The sequence below is a fragment of the Oryctolagus cuniculus genome, chromosome 8, assembly GCF_051225735.1.
Source record: "Oryctolagus cuniculus isolate XC-2025 breed Fujian yellow rabbit chromosome 8, ASM5122573v1, whole genome shotgun sequence".
NCBI classification, from domain to species: Eukaryota; Metazoa; Chordata; class Mammalia; order Lagomorpha; family Leporidae; genus Oryctolagus; species Oryctolagus cuniculus.
The window spans coordinates 118,225,735-118,243,597 of record NC_142874.1 but is presented as its reverse complement, the minus strand read 5'-3'; positions in this window follow the sequence as shown (position 1 = coordinate 118,243,597).

Here is a 17,863-nt window from a genome sequence, read left to right as displayed (position 1 = left end):
GAATACAGCAAGGTGAAGTTGAGCTGCTTGAACCACCCTCACTGGGAGCCAATAGTACATAAGTGATTCTGTATATGAGCTGCTGAACGACCTTCCTAAACCAGTGTTCCTGTGCAATCCCCAAAATACGTGAGATGAGTTACAGCCTCGAACATCACCAAGTGTAAGAAACCAACTTCATGGATAACTTTAAGACCATGTTAGTAGCTGGACAACTTGGGCAAGAGTCAGACCTAGACTTCTCATGCTAAACAACTAATGGAAAGGGTGGGTAAAGAGTTCCCTAAATGGAGCTGGGAAAGTGATGCAAAACCTGCGTAACATGAAACCTAGCCATAGCCACGTGAATGACTAACTTGAAGTTGACTAGGATGTGTAAATACTATAAGATCAGCTGGTGCCTTCAGAAGACTGCCATGACTGACTCGAGGCTAAAAGTTGTTGGATAGGCCCAGCCACTTGAGGCTCCATCCAGGGGTGACTTAAATACAAAGCTGCTTCCTGTTAAAAGAAATAGAATGAACTATACTAAAAGTATTGGCCATGCAGCAGCATAACCAACAACTGTTGGCCAACATAGCTGGGATCCAAATAGCTCTGTGCCACCTACCTGGATCCAATGAGCTTCCAACGAAATGGCAGAATTGTGGCCCTCTTGTCCATTGGGCGAGTAGAAGACTGAAACAGCATGTCGGAGGATTCCCATGTGTTGTGGGCTGCTTAGCATCCCAGAGGCACTTGGGCACTGGTTGGAGAGCGCATGGCCACTTATTCTGGCTACTTAGTGATAATCCTTCCCTTGAGCATGACTACGAGCAGATAGTGCTCTAATGAGTGACTTGGCTTCCCATCTCAAAGCCACTTCAGTCCTGAAGTCTTAAGTTAACCACTAATGGTTTAATGTTAACCAGTTGGGTGGAGGCTTGATACAACTAGTGTACTAGTGTCTGAAGGTAAGCACTTCAGGAAGTTACTTGGCTGGAGCCTCATGATCAAACGACAATGGTACAAGATACTCCATGGAGAGCATGCTCCTTGAGTTCCTGGCTTGCCATGTGAGAATCCTTCTACAGTAGCCCTGCCATTGCCAGCCTCCACCCTCACCAGATGCCAGACTTGCCTGATCGTGCACTGTGAACCTCAAACCACAAAGTGCACTATCTTCCTTCATCAGTAGCTTCCAAGGAATTTTCGCTGCAACAATGAAAAGGGAAATCATTTGAGCCAACCGTAGAAGAGAGAAGTGGAATAGACTTACCCCCACCTCCCCATTGATGTCTGAGCAGTTTAACCATGGTGTTAAAATAAGGACTCCTGTCTCCTTTTGACTTGACGTTCATTTTTGAAGCCACTTTCAGGGTGTCCGTGGATAAGTACAAGCAAGGTTTCACACTTGAACTTCAGAGCCTGAGGCCTTTAGGACCCTGAGGTGTAGAGGTCAGTCTTGGGGTTGAAGTTTCCTTTAGAAAACCGAGGGAGCCAAAGGAGTTGGAGAAGGGTTAGACGATCGTGAAGGTTTGACCATGTAAACAAATGTTGGATAGCAAGTAGCTTGGACTTCAGGTGTGATTATTTCATCAAGGCCAGTGTCTGCTAAGCCGCAGTTGCCCATCAGTGTGAATGTCTGAATGTGGCTGGGATGCTAAGGCAGCCCCATTTAGAAATAATGGGAAGTGCAGAATCCTAATGAAAGCCATGGTGATGTCTATTGTTGCCTCCGTGTATGTAACAGGAAAATCCACAGGGCAATGAACTGTTGCAGACTTAACAGTAAGCTGGAAAATACTGGAATGAAGTGATCTTGAGTCACAACTAACATTTCTCTTCCTCTGGTGCTACCTAAATTCCTCATCTTTGGGTAACACCTTGACAAGCTTGGTTTCTAGTTAGTGATGGGACCTAAACCATCATCCTATGGGGGTGTCTAATCCTGAGTGATAAACTACTCAAGGATGCTTAGAGGTATCTTAGTTGTGCAAGGAGGCCACAATGGCTGGGGCTGGGCCAGCCAGAGCCAGGAATTGCTTTTGAGTCTCGCACATGGGTGGCAGGGATCTAAGTACTTAATCTTATGCTTTCCCAGGCACATTAGAGAGCAGGATCAGAAATGGAGCAGCTGGGACTCAAACCCGGGCTCGTGTGAGATGCTAGCATCAGGCTGCAGCTTGGCCTGCTGTGCCACAATGTTGGCCCCCAAGACCAAACTTCTGATGTGCAAATGCTGGTTGGCTTCCTGAGGCTTGCTCTCCTGTTCCATGGCAAGTTTATACTTTCCTGTCCCCTCATACATATAGGCTCACGTATACCTCACTCAACATTTCCCTCTCAAGTAACCCAGAATCCTCTGGGGGTTAGTGACCTGGATTAACTTCTGCCTCTTGTAGCCAGAACTGACATTTGGGTGTCGAGCTATATTCTCTTGCTGTCTGTCCTGTGGTGTTTGGAGGTGATCTGGGAAGAGACCATCTAATGCAGTGCGGAGGGCTGGTAACGTTGTCCAACAAGACTGTCCAGAAGCCCTGCCTAGCAACAATCTGGAGCTGTGGGTGGCTTTTATTCTGCTTGACAAAGTGAATGATGTCACTAAGGACTTTAGAGAAGCAATAAGAGTATAGAAGCCGTAGACCCAAGGGGAGAACTGCCCGGATTTCCACTATACTGGGCCAGAAACTTCAACTGTTCAGCCTGGTCTTGGAGTTAGCTGGCCTCATTCAAGAAATGGCAGATCAGGTTTCGTACTTGCCAAATCTGACCCAGAATAAAGTCTCCTTGGTGCACACTCGGTAAGTACTTAGTATGTCCGCTTGCCTGCCTACTTAGATGGACTACTGGGCAACCTCGGGCAGCATGCAAGCAAAGGCTTTGTATCCTCCTGAAGGAGACTGCCCTGTTGGAGCTTGCTCCCGAGAGCTTGATACAGAAGCTATTTCCCTGCATCTTGGTATACATAACCCTCTACTCTGAGAAGTGCCAGAGCTGTACTAAGTGCAAGAGTAGGCATCTGTTAGACTGGCCCCAGGGAGGCTGTAAACTAATCAGAAGTGAGGGCAAGCCCTAAAACTAAAAACTTGTGTTCTTTCTTGGGTACCTGGTAGCCAGTCTGCTAGGAAGTCGAGTGTTAAATGCCCATGACCTGGCTCTCTGGCAAGAGATCAGTTGCTTCAGGTTCCAGAGAGTCTGCCCAAGTAGGTCACCACTGTCTACACAAATACACATGTTTGTGGCTGTACTGTCCTTAACACCCTCTAACCCACTTAAGGCAAAGAGGAAGTATCAGAATTGTGGCTTAGTAACCAAATGGGCTTTGAAGGCCTGGCCTGGTATGTGAAGACCAGACGTGTGAAACTTCACAAGTAGTGCAAGAGACATTAAAGGGGGACATAAACCACCGTAGGGAAGGTACTCCGGGGTCCATTGCCTGGCTGGCCTGAAGAGGCTAACATAGTTGGTGGCTACTACATTCAATAAGAACTGTCTCGCCTGTTCAACAGTGACCCTCGGCTCTTCCCCTTAATAGCAGTGGTCAGCGTTGGAAGCTGGCCAGAGCAGCAAAGGGCTCCTTCAGCTTAGGGCTGACGGTCTCCAGTTCTAACCTCTGGCACCAGGGCAGTTCAATTCTCCAAGCCCAGCTTTGGCAGAGCTAATAGGACTCTCAGAAGCTGGCTTGTGTCCTAGCAGCTGTTTGCCCAATGTTCTGGCTTTCCACATCTAACAGGTGCTCCTGGGGGTGAATTGGCCTTGTTGGGCCTCCTTGATGACCATGTAAACCAGCTATGAACTGGTGTGCCACCTATCCTTACACTGCTTCTGCTGTCTAGCTTTCTTTTTACTTGGGGTCTCAACATCCTGCAGAGGTAGCTTTAGGATGTCTGCCAAGGAGATGCTCACTGCCATCCCCGACTTGCCATGCGTTACCCTAATGTAAAGATGCCTGAGCTAAGAGTCTAGTCATGGGCTTGTTCTGACAGTCTTCTCCCCATGAGTTAGTGCCCAAGAAGTCAAAGCATGACCTCAGTACATGAACCCATTACTTGAGATAGTTATAAATACCTCATGGAACAAAGAGAATCATAATCCTACCATCTGGCCTAAATTGGAATTTGGAGGAAACTGTCGAGTATCACACTTTAATGCTATATCAGTGTATCTTCACGAACAGTAAACGTCTTGGAAAAGATCCTGTAAACAAATCGTAAAGTGAATTCACATAAAATGGCATAATTTATCTTGGCTAAGCCTTTTGACCAACTCACACCTTTTGTAACGTAAACCATAAGGTGTCTCTTCCTGCCCACTTGGAGAAACCAACTCTCTCCAGGTCAATCCCTACACAACCAAGCCTTAATCCATCCTAAACCCAGAAGGGAAAATGGGACCTGTACTCCACATGGGTAGAACTCCCCACTGGGGACTTCACAAAGGACGTGGCCTCAGGTGAGCCCTTATGGGAGGGAGGTGGAGGCTCAAGGGTGGCCATTCCCCTACAAGGTAGGCAACTTGAAGACCGTTTCCTTCATCTCCTGAGCCCTTTGCAAATAAAGGAGGCAGGAGAAATGGTGAGGGGCCTCTACTCCGGGGGTGTCCTACCTCTTGTATCTGCAGCCTTTTACTCGAGGGTCTCTGCAGGGGACCAGAAGTGACAGCTGCCGCTAACTTGAAGGTCTCCAACATTCTACCTTCTTGGTGAGAGGATCATTCGTTAGGGTAAAGGGAGCTGGGTCTGTTTGTAAGGTGGTGTTAGATCATACTCTGGACACTTTCCCAGTCCTATGGCTATCCTGGCCAGGCCTGTTGATACAGAAATACTCGTTCTGGAGGGCTTGGTATGAAAGAACTCCAGTGCCTCAGACTGCATCCCTGCAAGCATGTGACTGAAGTGGCTTTGGATTCTGCATTGGCCAAACTTAAGACATGGCGGGTGGGGAGTCAACCTGCCCTGAGATGGGTCAACATATCTCTTGAGCATCCCTTGCCCTGTCAACAGGGAAGCCCCTTGCCTGTGCCCACAATGGGGATAAACTTGTGGAGACTGCTGGCCTGCTTGCACTGTGGTACTGCAAAGCTGCTTATTGGTCTGGGGTGGGGGGCTGCCCCACTGGTAGAACAAGCTGACAAACCCCATCTCCCCTCATTAAGGCAGATGAGGCAGGCCTGTATCTGGAAGCACACCTCAAAAGGGCTTAAACTAGGTTCAAGTACTAGTATCTGGGGGGAGGAGCACCAACCCTGACTGCAAAGGGGTGCCCTGGGTGTTGAGTGCCATGGGACTTGGTCCCACGTGGATGGGTCATAGTAAGACCTTAAGGTGAAGGTGGCCATCTAGGGGCAAATACCTCGAGTCTACACAGCAGGCATTGAAGTTTCATTAAAACTAACGAGCAGAGAAGGACTTGATGGGTAGGGTCAGGAAATAGTTAAGTGGGGAGAGGAGCTTGAGGGACAAGCAGTGATCTAAAGGCCAGTGCACTGAGGGGCAGGGGAGTCCCTGGCCAACGTGCAGAGACATCGCAGTGGATGTGAAGCTAGGGAACTTACCCACAAAGTCTGAGGCCATCTAACAAATGAAGGCAAAGTTGTGCCCTTTCTCCAAAGGGAATCCCTGCTAGCCAGGAAGGGCAAAGTTTCTCCCCTACTCCATCCTTTTCCATGTAGGCCTCTGACCTAGTGGCCAGGCCCGTGGCTATTGCCAGAGAAGTTGGGTTTTGGTCTCTAAGAATTGGAGCTATGGGACAGTAGCAAAGTTTTATTGGACAGGGTGTCCACCTGAACAGAAGGGATAGAGTGCCCAGTTAGACTGGGCAAGCAGGGTGACATAGCTAACCGGGGAGAATACACCTGGCGGGCCAGGGAGGTGGTTCAGTGGAGAACAAAGCTGAGTGCAGTCTTGGTGAGATAACCAGTTTTTGAGGGAGTCTCACCATTTTTTACCCCCACCCCTTCTCCAGAGAAAGGGTTTTCTGAGTACAAATTGACTCCTTCCCAAGCTACCAGACAGGGGGGGAGCCTTGATGGTACTTGGCCAAGGGGCTTCTCTAGGGTGCCTGCCTTGGAGGAAGGATAATGGTTTTGCAATGGTCTCATTGCTCTGTTACCTGGTCAGGTAACCCATTTAGTGCTAAAGAGAAAGCCTTGCCTTAGGAATGGCTGGGACCACCTGGGAGGTTATCAGGGTCTCTGCAGGACTTTGGGAGCCTCCCAGCAGCTACACTTCAAAGTGGGCTTCTGCAGATGGCAGTTCCCTCAGGCCCCTCTCAGACGCTAACTTCTAACTTCATAATTCATGTGACCACACCCCCAAGATGAGTACATATCCTCAAGTTCCCAATGAACTTAGCTAAGTGTCAGTCCAACACTCTACACCACGCTGGTCTGAGAAGCACTTTCCTGGCTCTCACAGCCATAGTGTGTAGCCAAGATCTCCTGGATTTGGGATACAACCTGGTGTCTCTGCTAAACCAGAACTGTACTACCAATGCAGAGCTCAAGCACCTGACAAAACCCAGTTAAGTTATGGGCAAAGAACTTGGCATTTCCTGGAACTCAAGTGTCTAACAGACACATGAAAAAGTGCCGAGGATCACTAGCTGTCAGGGAAATGCACATCCAAATCAATGAGGTTTGGCCTCGCCCCCATTAGAATGGCTCTCCTAGAGAAACCGAACAAATACTGGGGAGGGTGTGTGTAGTACCCTAACCCACTGTCGAATAAACTACAGCCACTGTGGAAGACAGTATAGGGATACTTCAGACATCTTTTTTTTTTTTTTTTTAATTTTTGACAGGCAGAGTGGACAGTGAGAGAGAGACAGAGAGAAAGGTCTTCCTTTTGCCGTTGGTTCACCCTCCAATGGCCGCTGCTGCAGCCGGCGCACCGTGCTGATCCGAAGGCAGGAGCCAGGATCCAGGTGCTTTTCCTGGTCTCCCATGGGGTGCAGGGCCCAAGCACCTGGGCCATCCTCCACTGCACTCCCTGGCCATAGCAGAGAGCTGGCCTGGAAGAGGGGCAACCGGGACAGAATCCGGCGCCCCAACCGGGACTAGAACCCGGTGTGCCGGCGCCGCAAGGTGGAGGATTAGCCTATTGAGCCACGGCGCCGGCTCAACCTCAGACATCTTAATAGACCTACCACACGATCTAGCCATCCCACTCCTGGGAAGTAACTTATAGGGATTTCACTTCCCTTAGGTTATCTGTACCCCCATATTCATCGCGGCTCAACTCACAATAGCTAAGATTTGAACTCATGCCCACCAACAGAAACTGGATCAAGATGGGACAGGTACACCATGGAACACTACACCATGGTGAAAATGAATTGCTTATAATGAGGCCTTGTGGTTCAGGAGTGTCTGGCCCTTCTAAAGACTGAAGATTTGTCCATTTTATAAAAACTAAATTTTGATAGCTCTCTGGCTTCTAGTGGCGCTTGTTCTAGGGCATTGCAGACTGAGATCAGGGCTGCCTTTAGCCTGTGCTCCAGGAGGGTCATGGAACAAGGAATGAGAGCTGAGTTCTGGGTGGATGGTGTAGTGGAAGGGATGGGTTTGGCTGATCAGGAGGCGGTGACTGAACTCGTAGCTCCTGTAAATGTGTGATGGTCTCCACTTGGCCTGCTGAACTTCAGGATGGAACAAGTGATGTCAAAGGTCCAATAGCCTTCCACAGGACTAATGTTCACCCGGGCCTGTTTCGGACAGGGTACAGTCTAAGGTTACTAGAAGCAGAGGCATGTATGAGTCTGGGCTTGAAGGATGTACAGCATGCTAGCCTTCCTAACCTCCCTATTAGTGTTCCGATCTGCTTCAAGCTTTGTCTTCTTGGAACAACCTGTTACATGTAACAAAACATACTCATCTATGCCAGTGCCATGGCTCAATAGGCTAATCGTCCACCTGTGGCGCTGGCACACCAGGTTCTAGTCCCGGTCGGGGCGCCGGACTCTGTCCCGGTTGCTCCTCTTGCAGCCCTGCTCTCTGCTGTGGCCCAGGAGTGCAGTGGAGGATGGCCCAAGTCCTTGGGCCCTGCACCTGCATGGGAGACCAGAAAGACCTGGCTCCTGGCTTCGGGTTGGCACGGTGCACCGGCTGCAGCTGCCATTGGGGGGTGAAGCAACGGAAAAGGAAGACCTTTCTCACTGTCCATTCCGTCAAAAGTTCAAAATACATACTCATCTAAACACTTCTAATTCCATAGGTACAGTTCGAAGCAAACTACTTTGCTTGCTCCCTGGCTCCTCTCCTTTTCCCCTCAGTTTTTGCAAAGCCATAACTTCTCTACATTTGCATGCTTGACTTGCTACTAATCACAATATTCAAAAGGTAGGAAGACCACGGTTTGACAGGAATAGAAGGACAAAAATTGTATCCCAAAATATTTCACTACACGTTCTAGTACTGTTAGCTGCCACATTAAGACACTTGTCTCTTTAAGACTGGCTTATTTCACTAAGCATAGTGATCTCCTGGAACAACCTTAAATCACAGGCAGGTTAGTGGTTGAGTGATGGAAGAGCTACTTCACCTAACTAGAGTTTATATCTGGCTATCCATGGGGACTTCCAGCGACCACATGCATTCTGGAGATTGGAGTGATACAACATTAGTGCTGATTCTGTGGTTAAGTCTACGTGTACCAGTCTTGAGCTGTTAGCTTCCATGTCGTGGGTCCTAGGCCCTTGGGAGAAAACGCTGTTTGCTGGCACCTGCTCCTGGGGAAGGAAGAGTCCTTCTGTTCTTCAAAGCTCTGTGTCTGGAGGGTGGCGGGAGGGTGTCTGCTATCAGGTCGGCCTTGCTAGCATTGTTACCCAGCAGTCACACCTTAACTCCTAGTAGGACTACAGCCCACCTTGGTTTCTGTAAAACTCACCTATGTTACTGACCAGGTGGTTGAAGGGCACATTAGATCACCTGAACTGATCTTGCTCAATGATGGCTTTCAGATGCCAAGACCTAGTCCATGAATGGCTATGGACTGACTCTAACTACTTGTATGCTTTACCAGGAGTAGGTAGGCCTGTGTGCATCAAATTTTCTGAATATACAGGGCATATATATGGGGGAACCAAATAGATAGCAGAAGTGAACTGTTAAGGGCAGAAATACTGGATTGAACCAACCAGCAGAGACAAGGGCATCAAAAAGCAAGGAAGCAGTTAAAGCTTGGAAACCAGCAGTCAGGGAGAGAAGAAACACAGAAGAGTCTACACATAAAGTGGTCCTCGTGCATCAATTTGGTAAGAACAGGTTCCCTTCCAGTCATTAAAAAAATTTAAAGCAAAAGGAAGATGAATAAAGTAGCAAGAGTTAAAAGTATTCCCTTACTGACCTCCTCAGCACATTTTCACTTGGTGAACAAAATGTTATGTTTAAGTAAAATCACTTATTCAAGAATATACCTGATTTTAAAAAAATTAGATTCAGGGGAAAATAGTATATACAAGGTATTTTAATTAAATATTGACTGTATGTGTGCAAATACTACAGCAAAATACTCAAATACCAATTTAAAATAACTCCTTCAAAAGGATTCTCAAGAATCTACTTCTGTGAATTTAGTTAAATACAATTAAGATTCACTTGGTTTTCTGATACTTTTTGACAGGCAGAGTGGACAGTGAGACAGAGAAAGGTCTTCCTTTGCCGTTGGTTCACCCTCCAATGGCCGCCGCGGCCGGTGCGCTGTGGCCGGCGCACCGCGCCGATCCGATGGCAGGAGCCAGGTGCTTTTCCTGGTCTCCCCATGGGGTGCAGGGCCCAATCACCTGGGCCATCCTCCACTGCATTTTCAAATTTTGAAAACAAAATGAATACAGCCCAGCTGTGGCGGGGACAGATTATGGGTTTTAGTGTCAAGGTCTTGGGTCCTGGCACATACTTAATTCACCCATGCCTCCGTGTCCTCATTTAAAAACCAGAGGGCAACACGAGCACCATCCCACGGGCAGAGGCTGAGAGGTGGACTCAGCACAATTATTGCCAGAGTGTCCCAGACAGCAGGGAAGGCTCAGGAAAAGTAGGCTGACGTTCCCAGCTGTAAAATTCCCGACACGGGGGCGGAATTTAGGCCTGCGGCTAAGCTGGTTCGGGCACCCACACCCCACGTCAGAGCTCCTGACTCTACCTTCCTCCTAATGCAGGTCCTGGGACGCAGCGCTGATGCTTCGAGTACCTGATTTCTCAGCACTCACGTGGGAAACCTGGAACAAGTCCAGGCTCCCGGGCATCTGGGGAGTGAACCAGCGGACGGCAGCACTGCTGCTCACACACCCTACCACTCAAATCAAAACGAACTAAGTAAACACGAGAATTCCCTGCACGTCCTCATCCCACAACTGCTGGGCTGAGGACAGTGAGGCAGGAACATGCTTTGGTGATCGTGAGATCAGTTTCCTTTGATTATGTGATAAAATATCCACACTTCAAACCATGCTAAGCAGTGTGTGCAGGAATCTGACAGTTGAGCTAGTTAAAAAAGCCATTCTATATATCTTCACATACTTAATCTTTTCTGCCAGCATTTGCATTAAGTCAAGATGAACTACAACAAGTAACTTTTCTGTCGATGACTGGGTTTAGAAGTGGGGCAGGGACGGTGCTGTCTCTTAGCATATAGAGTCACCGCCCGTGACACCAGCATCCCATATGAACACTGGTTCTTGTCCTGGCTGCCCCTCGTCTGATTCAGCTCTGAGAACGTGCCTAGGAAGAGCAGCAGTCATCCAAGGGGGAGGCGCAGATGAAGCTCCTGGCTACTGGTTTTGGCTTGGCCAGCCCTAGCTGTCCTGGCCACTGGGAAGTGAACCAGTGGATGGAAGGAGTGTGTGTATGTCACTCTTTCTCTCTGACTTGGCCTGTAAAATAAATGCATCTTAAAAAAAAATCTTGCCAGTAGATGGCAGCACTCGGTTACAACAGAGGCTTGTTCCTTGAGCAATTCGGGGCTACCTGGGTGAGACAGCATCCGAGTGGGTTTCCTGTGGAGAAAGACTGAGCAGTGACGGGCTAGGGTTGCTAAAGTGTTGTCTAGGGGGTATACAGTGCTAGATGGAGGCAGGTGTTAGAGGACCTCGAGCAGAAAATGTCAGGGGACAAACTGAAGCTATGGAATCTAGAGTGCTGGAGAGAAGTGAGTCGGCTCTTAACTACCATGGCATCTACATCTACAAGTGCATTGAGCACCACAGCAGTAGAACTTGGCTTCCAACGGCTTTTATGCAGAGCTAACACCACTGTCCCATTTGTCTCAGAAGAAAAAGCAGAAGGAATAAATGTGTCGTGTTCTGTGGCATCAGTATGATGCACCGTGTATAGTCCTGAAACATGAGTGGCTGCCTTGGCCACACAGGCTCAGCTAAACATCTAGCAAAGATCACTGACAGAACATAGTCGTGAGATGTCCTTTCAGAACAGGTGGAAGTTCATTGAGTGTTGAATAAGTGCAACTAAGTCTGAGCATCCAGTCCCTGTCTTGATGCACTTTCCATGGGCACAATGATGGTGGGATAGAAACTTGATGCCAATCACGACTGACGGATGAATTCAGATAGGGAGGACACTCAGATTGAATTTTTCAGTTCATGACAAACCTAAATTTCGGGGCTTCCCGGAGAATGTCAGAACATGTGAGTTGACAGTGATTTTTTCATTACTTTGTTTGCTCCCTTCTTGAGCCTTAAGGTTTGTTATCATACTAGTAACTTAAAAGCAAATAACTTCTGCAAGGTGTAATACAGTCCAGCTAGCCGAAGAACCAAATTGGCTGACCGTTTATAGTGACATCTTGTAGAAATGCAGATGATCACTAAGCTTTGCAGGTCTTGGAAGATGTATTGGTTGAACAGTTTTAAGTGATCTACTGGTGGGAACATCACTATGTGGTATCTTATTTCCCTCTGCATGTCTGGTGATTGTGTTGATCCTATTCAACATCTCAAAGCAAATTCTTTGTCTAGACTACTGAATATGCTATAGTAGGCAGTAGTTTGCCATCATTTAGATGAAAGACTAACCTTGACCCCCAGATGTCTGGGCTCGGTGAAGAAAAGTTCAGGCTTCTGGTGTGACTTAGGAAAGTTGATCGTGGAACTGGAAGGAAGGGGCAGGGTTAGGAGTTGTGACCATCAAGGTGGTAGGGATATGGGCGCTCAGACAGCAAGGAGTCCCAAGATCTGATCAAGCACAATCAAGCAGCCCAAAAATGAGATGGCAGAATTGTTAATGCTTCTCCTGGCCTAGTTCTGTCGGGTTGCAGTCAACACAGCTAAAACGTTTCCTGTGTCAGTTCTCAGCTCAAGGTGGCTGTGAGACTTCCACTTAACTACATGAGTCAGAAGTTCAAGTGGCTTTTACAGGAATATTGAAAACTAATCATGGGTAGTATACAACTTGGATTTTCCCAAGTCTGAGCAACTTAGTTGACACTAGTGTCGAGTGATAGCATGGGAGATGCCCCAAGTGATCAACTAATGACTTGCCCTAGGTGATTCTACCAGCTTCATGGCTTGCATCCATTAACATTTCCAGGTAAGCAAAAGGCTGGTAGGGTAGTATGCTGGCTGTTCAGAGGATGGTACACATCCAAGAGGACTACATTAGAGGGCACGTACTTCAGGTGAGAAATGGTGCTGTATCTACAGAGCTGGGCAACAGCAGGTGACTGTTAAAAGGAATACATAGGTAGTGAAGGTGGCTTGCTTAGATCGGGCATTCCACATAAAGGAAGGATCACACTCAGACTTCCTTGGCGCAGTGTTGCAAGTTGAGGTTTTTTGGAAACAGTGAAGTGGACTTGGTGTAGGGGAAACATTTACCAGAGATGGACAACCTCAGAAGGGTAGGGAATTGGAGCTGGGAAGCAGAAATGGTCAACTGAGTACAGGCAACATGCTTTGGCCAAGGCATCCGAGCAGCAATGCAGAATTCCATGGTAGCATGAACAGCTGTCCTTTCCATGGGTACTGTAGCCGGTAACTAGTTGAAGGGAGCTGGGGTGATGGCATGCTCTAAAGGCAGCTGGAAGAAATCCTGAAAGTGATAGATTGAGATAGCTGGCAGTGTTCCCAGCAGTAGGGGCTGGAATCTTAACCGTATCTGGATCCTCATTTCCGTATAGTACTCTATGGTCTGGTGACCTTGACTGTTCAGTCGCTGGCATATTTCTGCACCTGAGCATGAGATTATTGGGAAGTGCTACTGCCCTCCCTACACTGGCCAGGTGGAACCTGTTTTAGTTACTAGGTAGGTGTTTGACTAGTAAGACACTCCATGGGGAAACTGCAATTTGCTATCTTCTAAGCCAGGTGGTCTCAAAGGGCCCCAATAGGTCTACATTCTATTGTGATTGTGAAAGAATTGGGTTCAAGGGTACTCCTGGTGTTTCTGAGGAAACTTCTTGAATGTTTCCGCTGTGGATTAAATGAGTTGCACACAATAATTAGGCATGCTATTTGTCTTATTTGGAAGGTAGACAGGTCTTCCACCTGCTGGTTCAAGCCCCAGATGGCAGCAATGGCCAGAGCTGCACCAATCTGAAGTTGGGAGCCAGGAGCTTCTTCCAGATCTCCCACATTGGTGCAGGGGCCCAAGGACTTGGAATGCAGTGGACAATGGCCCAAGGCCTTACTAGAGAGCTGGACAGAGGAGCAGCCGGGACTAGAGCCAGCGCCCATGTGGGATGCTGATGCAGCAGGCCGGGGCTCTAACCTGCTACACCACAGTGCTGGCCCCAGGCATGCTATTTCTTACATACCAGGTGGTTTGGGCCACATGGAAACCATCTTACTCCATGATCAAACATGGATCACTTTCCTTAAGGGCTTTGAGTCTTGATTTCCTTCAACTGGATTCTTTTGTACCTCTGAAATACCATCCAGGAAAGCATATACCCAGCCTGCGTGTGTCCCAGTACCTGGGGCAGAGCTTTGTCCAAGGCCCCTCATGTGGGGGCACTTCTGGCAGGAGCTGTCACATGCAGCCCTTAGACTGAAAGGGAAGGAATCCAACATGGCTCTGAGAAGAGAGCAAGTCTTCAACCCCTTGCCTGCCCTCATAGTGACAAACTCTGCAACTTTGAGCCTGAGGCTTTGTAGGACAAAGACCCTACAGGGAGTCCTGCTTGGAATAGACACCGGTAAATGCAGATGCTGAGGGTCCTTGGACTATGTAGTCACTGGTAGGATCGCCAAAGCCTCATGTAAAAGACCTTCCTCTGCCTTCTACATGAATGGATTTCAAAGTTAAAATTGCTATAATGGGCCCTGGAGTTCAGGGAAGCTGTACGTTAAGGCAGTGTTTGGGAGGGGGGGACTTGTAACCTATATTCTGTCTAGTGTTGAGCTATACCTAATGCAAAGCCTCTGTTTCACACTGACTTTGACCCAGAAGTGTACTCTGCTCTTCAAAGGCAGAGTTGTTACTTGGATGACTTAGTGTGGCCTGTCTAGTAAACTAGCCAAGAGCAAAGTACAAAAACTACAGCCTGGACATGAGAAGGCATAGCCTGTGTGTGACGGGCTATAAGATGGCTCAATCCTTGTTCCTAGGATTCATGCCTGTGTTTAAGCCTCTATGCCTGATGGAGGACTTGACTCTTCCTGATGAGCTAGAACATAAACCCAAGGGTGCATCACTTAGAAGGTGAGACTGCCTTTTTCCCTGTTAGGATACATTTTTGATACTCGAAGTAGGTTGAGAACCACTCTTGCATCATTTGAGACTGAAAGTGAACTGAGTGAACATCAAAGTGGATTACCCTAGAGGTGACAGCTGCCAAGAGTAAACATCAACTGATCCCTTTGTTAATGGAGCTGGCAAAAAAACATTCTGACCTATGGCTTCTGAGTTGGAGAGACTGATCCAGAGATGTGGAGCTAAGCTATGCTTGTGTGTTCCTAGCCTTTAGAACATAGCTGCTTTAGTAGCCTGTGTCTAGAACAATAGGCAGCTTCTGTTTGAGTTGCTTTGGTCACAGGAATGCAAACTTATGCCAGTAAGAATAAGTGCTGAGAAAGTGACTGTTGGAAGACAGCTGCAGAGCAAGGGTCACCTGTTTGACAGTCTCTAGATAAAATTCTCATCTTGAACTTCTAGCTGGACTTCACTACTCATCACAGGCTGATAGTGTGGTATCTGAAGTGTAAGAAGGAATATTAAGCATTTCTAGTAATGATCAATTAAGCCTTGCCTCTTGTTGGAGGCTGAGGATTCTGTGAACCATATGTCCTGCCTGGATACCAGGGCTATTGGTGGGGGCCAGATGATACTCCCCTGGGATGGAGGGTGCAACTGGATTGGGAATCTCTCACTACCCCATTTTATGATGTGTTCTCAGTACTCCAGAAGGAGCAGCTTGGAGCTAAGATTTTAGATACTTGAATACGCAACCAATTCTGACTCTAGGAATTCTTTTGTTGCAAGTAGCCGAGACAACTGCACTAAGTAAATTTCTACCCACTCTATTTGCTAACGTGAATTCTGTCCTCCCTGGGGCTTCTTTAGACCCCCACCACCCATGCCTCTTGGTGTTTGTCAATGTTTTAAATTCCATCACAACTCTTACTGCTGTCAGCCAACCTGGGCACTTACAGGTATGGTTCGTGTATATCTTAAGTTTGGGGCTTACTGTCATTAATTTGAAGTGTTGCTGGGTATGCTAAAGCCACTTTACTTCATGCCTGACCACTATGTACAACTTGTTGCTGTAACAATAGGGGACCATTTTTGCCTAGTAGGCCAAGTGAGGATAATGCAGGTCTCTGGACACTTTCATGTTTGAAACCTAGATTATATAAGCTTCCAGGTGCTGGGCCATAATAGCCCTGCTGGCCTTGCTAAGGACTTAACATGGTTACATGTAAGATGTTAGTATTGTAATGGAAATGTACATAACCTACACTTCCTCTGAGTAACGTGGAGACATCAAAGATGTGGGGCCTCACTTCCACGTGTAAAGTGTAAGAGTTCACTGTGCTGATGGTGTCTGGTTGCGGGGGATGCTGACTGTTAAGACCATCATGGTACTGCAGAATTGGCATGCATTGTACGTAGAGACTAGAGACGAACCTGACAAACAGATCTGTAGTTTCCTTGGAAAACTCGCACGATTCCTGCTCTTCCACTTTGAAGAGGGCTGTTAAGTGATTTGCATAAGTTGGCTTGCTCTTGCATGGTTTGGTGATAGACTTAGTACAGGGTACCAACTAAGACTTCATGGGCCCTAGGGGGAAAGGGTAGGTCTTATCCCTAATATCTGGGCCTTTAAAAGTAGAGCCTAACGGTACTTGATACTGGATAGGTATCCAGCTACTCCTTATTGCTGGCCGTAGAGGTTGTGAAGATTAAATATCCTATATGCAACTTTAAGAGGACATACGAAGGTAAAAGCTAGAGACCAAAAACCGAGTTACTTAAAACACACTATAAGCCTAGAACCACGTGTCCAATCTGTATTTCTTTGTAGTGGAACCTGACAGGTCCATGGTGACTGGAGGTCAGCCATCTTGGACTGAAGAGCGAGCATGTTCACATTCTAACCAATAGAATGGAAATGATCAGTGATGGACTCGGATCAACAGAACTCAAAGCATCACCAGAACCCCTGTACAAAGAAAATGCCTCAATTATAATTACTGATCTTCCTAAAGAACATACTAATATGGCTTAACTCAAATCTCTCCGGGTGAGACAATGACTTTCAGGTCCAAAAAAACCTCAACTAGCTTTGGCTTACTGAAGGTGTTTGTATAAAGGTGACGTAGGAGGAGCAATGTCAAGTTCTGTACTTCAATGCCACCACGTGGCTATTCTGGGTAAGAAAGGCCACTTGGATAAGAGGCAGACAGCACAACCCCAAATGCCCAAGTTCTGGACTAGACCAAAGTGAAGAATGTAGCTTATGAAAGTGACATCAAGGTTTGTGCCTCTACCTATCAGCTGGATTGAGTAGACTTCATTTCTGCATAGATTAGGGTCTCGAGTATGGAGAAAAGGATGTGGGTGGAAGTAACCTCAGAGGTGACGTCAGGAGCAAACTGGGGTGTAAGGAGTAAGGAAAGTAGTATGCTAGTGATCCCTTTGGGTAACTGGGCCTTGTTCTGAGGACCCTCATGTGGGACAATTCTGAGGAATGGCCTGTAAGAATTCGTGGGAAGAAGCTACCTGTACATCACCTTCACGATGGAGTGCTGTAACTGGGGCCTGATGGGTTGAGGTAAGCTGGTGCTATGGCAGAACAGGCAGACACAAGGTGACACTGGCATGTAAAGTGGCAAGTGACCTGAGTGGCTTGAGAAATAAACCATGTGTTGAAGTCTACCTCTAATACATAAGGCTTATGCCTGATGCTGATGCTATCTTGCCTTGACTACTTGCAATCCTGTAGAAATGCCTGTAATAAAAAAGCTTAGTAATGTGAGTGTAATGAGCAACATGAGCTACTGTCCCGACAGCTGCAGCAACAGTGGAGATAGTAATCCTCCTGCCTGTGCCTACTAGGTCCCAAGTTATCTAATGTTCATGTTGATCTCTATATTGTTGGGTCCAGCAGAGTGACTGAGACCAGGAGCTATGAGGGTTATGTGCACTTGAACTCAAACCTTGTTTAGTCGGGGTTGCTGAAGTTGCTGTGAATCGCTCATGTACAACTGTCATGCCAGTGAACCCCACAAAACCAGCCATATTCCTGGATTAATATTGGGAACCTACCTTCCTAGGGTGAACTGGTTCTTCTGTCACTACTCAAAGTACTGCTGTTTGCCTGCAGGTCTTCTGCTGTGAAACTAAAGGGACTAGTTCCTCCTTAGGTTCTACGGGACACTGTTTCTAGGGAGAGAGTGCTGCCCTTGGAGGGTGAGTGCTCACACTGCCT